Raw genomic sequence first — 6,000 nt, forward strand, 5'->3', positions numbered from 1 at the left:
TAGTGGGAAAAACAAAACAAAGGTTTAGGTCCAGAAATTCATGGTTTGAATTCGGTCAAGTTAGTGGTTATGTGACCTCAAATAATTAACTTAACCTCCCTGAATGTCTATCTACTCATCGTCAGAGTAAGCACAAGAGTCATAACAATGATGGCAAGTGGAATAATACCTCATATTGCATTTGTGTGAATTAATTGCAAGGAATATAAAAATGCCTGATACAATGCCTGTTTCTGACAGAACAAGTCAGCTTCCTTTCCTTCCTCAGAAACACTTTTGTCCTGTCTTTTTTTTTCTCAAGACAAAAGGAGATGGGAGTTTTGTTCTTCAGCAGATATCTTTTACAATTGCTGTCTTAATAGATTAAAAAGATATTTATTAAGCACACATTATATAAAAAGCAGTTTTTTTATGTGACGTGGAAAATACAAAGAAATATGAACTTGAACTCAAGATGTTTGCACATTACAGCTTAAATATATGAAACTGCTTAGCTTCATAGGAAGATGTTGATTATAAAAATTCTCTAAATTAAAGGAATAGCACATGATCTTAAAGCTCCCAGGAGCTCATTTCAAAATGGCAAGATTAAGGAGACATTCTTCATTCTTCTGCATTTGAACTAAAATATCTTTTTCTCCATGATAGAAATTCCCAAAGTTGGATGGGCTTATGTGTACGCAGAATCAATTGAGATATGAGGACAACCATTTTGCAAAAAGCAAATGAATAACTTACTCTTTCCTCCCAATGATTCTGTACATCGCATGGCTTCAGTAGCTGCTAAGAACCTCCACATTGGTTGTCCCATGCCTTCCTCAAAGTCTTCTGGGCTGTCAGATTGCTCGGGTTATGGCTTATTTTTCTGGCTAACTAGTAACATTGTAAGAATTATGCAATCCAAGTTTAATATGGTTGGAAGATTTGGGGTAAAGTTTAGTTAAATTTTCCTCAAGAAACACACAGATTAAAATATTGAAAATCAAGTTTGTGCTAAATTCAGTATATTTTATATGAGTAGGTAATTTTTTTAAATGGTTCTGTGTTTGATTAGGCATATGTGTGAGGGGCTGGCCCTGTGGCCAAGTGGTTAATCCTGTGTGCTCTGCTTCGGCAGTCCAGGGTTTCACTTGTTCGGATCCTGGGCGCGGACACAGCACCACGCATCAAGCCATGCTGAGGCGGTGTCCCACAGAGCAGAACTAGAAGGATCTACAACTAAAATATACAACTATGTACAGGGGTGCTTTTGGGAGAAGAAAAAAAAGATTGGCAACAGATGTTAGCGCAGGGCCAATCTTTAAAAAAAAAAGCGAATGTGTGTGAGATTTAGAAAGTTTACCTGCCCATCCGCAGGGGGTGTGTGAAGGTGTGGCAGGAAAATGAAACTCAATAGTCCTTGGAAAACCGGTTGGGTTCTGCTGCTCACGTGTGTGGGCTGCTGTGAAGCCTTCCTACAACACATTCCACATCAATCTTGAGTGAGATCATTTACAAAAAGATGTATTTTGTAGGCAATTTTTATTTCAGGATGAAAAAGTTTTCCTTCTTGAGAAAGTCACTTTTGAGCTCATAACCCTCAAGTGATAGGGGGATTTTAACATAAATATTGGATTTCTTTTTACAGCAGCCCCCTTCTTAGAGCAAAGAATAAAGTGGCAATGGATTTACTGTTAATGAACACAGTAGAAAAGAAAGTCCAAATTACAGATAAACCTCAGAATCAACTTTCTTTTCATTGATATTATGAAATACTTGATATAAAAGAATATGATATGGATATATACATATGTGAAAATTCATCAATATGTGCATTTAAGATTTTAGATCTGTATACTTTGCTATATGTAAGTTATACCTAAAAGGTAAACAGCCTGAAACATAATAAAGATCCCAATTATAAAGCATGATAATTAAACATTCTATTCCCATCACCCGACTTGAGATAGAACGTTATCAATACTGTTGAGGGCCCCCTCCTTCTTCTGCGTGAACATACCCCTTTCTCTGCCTTTCCAGGAGTGTCTGTTTCTTGAATTTCATGTTTATTGTTCACTTTCATTTCTTATTTTTATTTCTTTTTGAGGAAGATTAGCCCTGAGCTAACATCTGCTGCCAATCCTCCTCTTTTTGCTGGGGAAGACTGGCCCTGAGCTAACATCTGTGTCCATCTTCCTCTACTTTATATGCGGGATGCCTGCCACAGCACGGCTTGACAAGCAGTGCTCAGCTCTGTGCCCAGGATTCCAACCAGCGAACCCCAGGCAGCAGATGTGGAACATGTGAATTTAACTGCCGCGCCGCCGGGTTGCCCCTCATTTTTTTATATTTTATTAAACATGTAATTATACCAAACAGCATCATTTACTTTTGTCTGGTTTTGAATTTCATGTAAATGACATCAAACTACTTCTACTCATAGCAGCTTACTTTTTTCCCTCAACAATTTGTTTCCAAGATTTATCCATGTCGTTTTGCAGAGCTGTCACCCCAGCTCTCAGGGAAAATGGGATGTTTCTATGTTGCACTGGGGTAAAGGGATTAGGCTGCTTGTGGCCGGAGGTGACTTCTCCTGGGGTCTTTTGCATTCCTTGCTCATGTGCAGAAGCCCAAGTGCTCTGTGTGTATATATGGGGTGTGTGTGTGGGACGGGGGGTTGAGGGGGTTGGTGAGAGTTTTGCTAGCCTCATAAAGTGAGTTTGGGATTATTCCCTCTTTTTCTATCTTCAGAGTTTATGAAATATTGGAATGATCTCTTCATCAACTCTTTGATAGAATTCTTCTATAAAATCATCATGGCTTAATATTTTAGTTGTGAGAAGATTTTAAATTATTGATTTAAATTTATTTTGCGTTACAGAACTATTCGGTTTTCCTATTTCTTCTCAAATTAATCTTGACAAGTTATGTTTTTCTAGGAATTTATCTATTTCAATTAGGTTTCATCTAGTTGTTCATAATATTCTTATATTTTCTTTTTAATCATGGCTGTTTCTATACCATATCCCCCCTTCCATGCCTAGAATTGTTCATTTGTCACCTCTTTCTTTTTTATTGTTCTCTTTGCCAAAGATTTAGCAATTTTATTAGTCTTTTCAAATTTGGTCTGTTGTTTCCTTTTGTTGTATTTTTATTTTCTATTTCATGTTGTCTGCTCTTATCCTTAGTAATTCCTTCATTCCTCCGAGTTTTTGGGTTATTCTCTAATATTTTAAGATGAATTCTCTGCTCATGAATTTTCAGCTTTTCTTCTTTTCTATTATGAGCTGGTAAAGTTATAAATTTCCCTCTAGGTAATGCTTTATCTGTCTCACAGGTCTTTATATGTGGTTAAGTTGTAAGTGATTTCTAATTTTACTCAGATTTCTTCTTTGAATTGTGAGGGATTTAAAAGTACATTTTAAAATCTCCAAATATATGGATTTGAGGTCATCTTTTATTATTCATTTCTAAGTTGATTATATGACGATCAGGGAATTTAGCTTATATTACGCCAACTTTAAACAATGTCTTGAGACTTTCTGTAAAGCTCTATGGGGATAAGCATTCCAGGTAGAAGAAACAGCAAGTACAAATACCAGGCAGCAGGAGGCTCTTCAGTGTTCTTTTCTGTCTACACCACATAAGAAAGACTGGTGTTCCCGGACAGCAGCAAACAGGGTGGTGGAAGATGAGGCCAGGGTTTAGGTTTTCTTTCTAATTACAGTGGGAAGCCATTTGTGCTTTACGCATGGAAGTGACCCTTTCAGCACATCATTTTGGCTGCTATCTAAGAGGAATAAGAATGTGAGCAGGGACACAGTTAGGAAGTTATCACAGAACTCTGACAGTGGAAATGGTGGTGCTTTGGATTGAATTTATAGTAATGGAGACATGAGAAGTCAATTCAAGATAAATTTTGGAATTGATTTTGACAGTACTTGCTGATAGGTTGATGTGAGATGTGAGGGAAAAGTGGAATCAAGGAGGATTTTGGTTTTAGTTTTTTGCCTGAGTGTGAACGATGGTACCATACTCTGAGATAGGAAAGACTAGAAGAACAAAAGTTGTATATGTGCATGTGTATAGGTAGATGGGGTGGTGGTGGTGGTCGGAGAATCAGCAGCTGTTTTTGACATGTTAAATATGAGATGCTATTTGAATATGCAAGTGAAGATGTCTAATGGACAGTTGGTGCTATGGTCTGAATTTTTGTGTTCGAGTTTATATGTTGAATTTGTATGATGAAATCCTTCGATTTGTATGTTGAAATCCTCCAATTTATATGGTGAAATCTTAATCCCCAATGTGATGATATTACGAGGCAAGGCCTTCGGGAGGTTCTTAAGTCGTGAGGGTGGAGCCCTATGAATGGGATTAGTTTCTTATAAAAGATGCTCCAGAGAGCTCCCCAGCCCTGTCCACCATGTGGAGACATAGTGAGAAAGTGCTGGCTATGAACCAGGAAGAGAGCCCTCACTAGAACACGACCATGCTGGCACCTTGATCTTGGACATCCCAGCCTCCAAGCTGTGAGAAGTACAATTTTATTGTTTATAAGCCACTCAATCTGCGGTAATTTGTTATGGCAGCCTGAACGGACTAAGACAGTTAGACACACAATTCTGCAGCTCAGAAGGGAGCTCAGAGCACGATGCTTTGCTGAGCCATATTGGGGCCTGAGCCAAAAAGAAAAATTGATAATACTAATCTGTCTTTCTTTCAAATGTTGATATTTTGTTTGCGATACATTTTAAGGAGCATCAATTTTGTTTTCAATAAATATTGCATTAAAATATCATTAATCCTTTGGTAGTTTTTTGATACCTCTCATATTTTAAGCTTGAGGTAAGCACCTGGCTGGCCTCACCCTGGTCCTGACCCCTTCAAGACTCAGTGCCACTTTGACAGTGTTGAAAACCATGAGCCTAAATGAGTCAAGAGAGGAAACATAGCAGAGAAGTCAGGAAGAGAATACCCCGCCAAGGAGACATGAAAGAGTAGCCAGCAAGTTGGAAGGAAAACAAGGAGAAGGCAGTCATGGGAGGTTGGAGAAGAAAGTGTTCAAGGAGGAGGGAGTCATCTGCCTTGTCTAATGCTGAGGGGAGTGTGAGTAAGACACCCAGAGACCTGAGTGACCAGGGGCTTTGTTTGAATGGAGCTCGCGAGCGACTTTGAGAAATGCTGTTTCAGTCAGGAGCCTGGGATGGGAAAGTTCAGTCAGAGAATGGGACTGAGCTGGGGAGAGAATGGGAGATGAGAAATACAAGTGTAGTCAACGATTTCAATGAGTTTTCTTCTAAAAGGGAGCAGAGAAATGGAGTGGTGGCCAGATGGGGACATGGGGTCCACAGAGGGCTTTGTATTTAAATATAGGTGAGGTGAAGACCTGTTCCCAGTGGACAAGAAGACACTGATGGTGCAGGAGAGAGAGAGGGAGGTTTGTAAGAGCAGAGTCCTTGGGCAGGTGGAGGTGTGCATGCAAAGACACGTCGGGGAGTTGACCTGGACAGGGACACAATATTTACTTCCTTGGGACAGGGGTAAAGATAGAGTATGTGGCTGCAGGCGAGGTGGCTCGCTGGGTTTGTGGAGAATACGAGGCTGCTCTGGTGGGATTGCCTCTGTGCTCTCAGAGCAGTCTGAGGTGAGCCGTCAGCTGGGATGTGAGGGGAAGGAGTCTGGGAGATTTGAGGAGGAAAGAAAGCATGTGAACCGGTCATCTTGGAGAGTGAGAACATGGATCTCTGTGGGCGGGCTAGCGGGCTTGTCTTTCACCCAGCCACTTTGCAGAGCTCATCAAATGCGATAACTTGTCTGCTCTACTTCTGGGTTGCCCACATAAATAACATATCATCGCTGTAAATAATAACAACTTACCAATTTCTCTTTTCTGTTTCATGACTTGTGACCTTGGAGAGAACTTCTAGAGGAAGGTGATGGTAGGCATCTTTGTTTTCTTTCTCATTTTAGTACGTATTCTCTTAATCTTGTATTGCTAATTGTGATGTTATCTGTTGT

The sequence above is a fragment of the Equus caballus genome, chromosome 30, assembly GCF_041296265.1.
Source record: "Equus caballus isolate H_3958 breed thoroughbred chromosome 30, TB-T2T, whole genome shotgun sequence".
Lineage (NCBI taxonomy): Eukaryota > Metazoa > Chordata > Mammalia > Perissodactyla > Equidae > Equus > Equus caballus.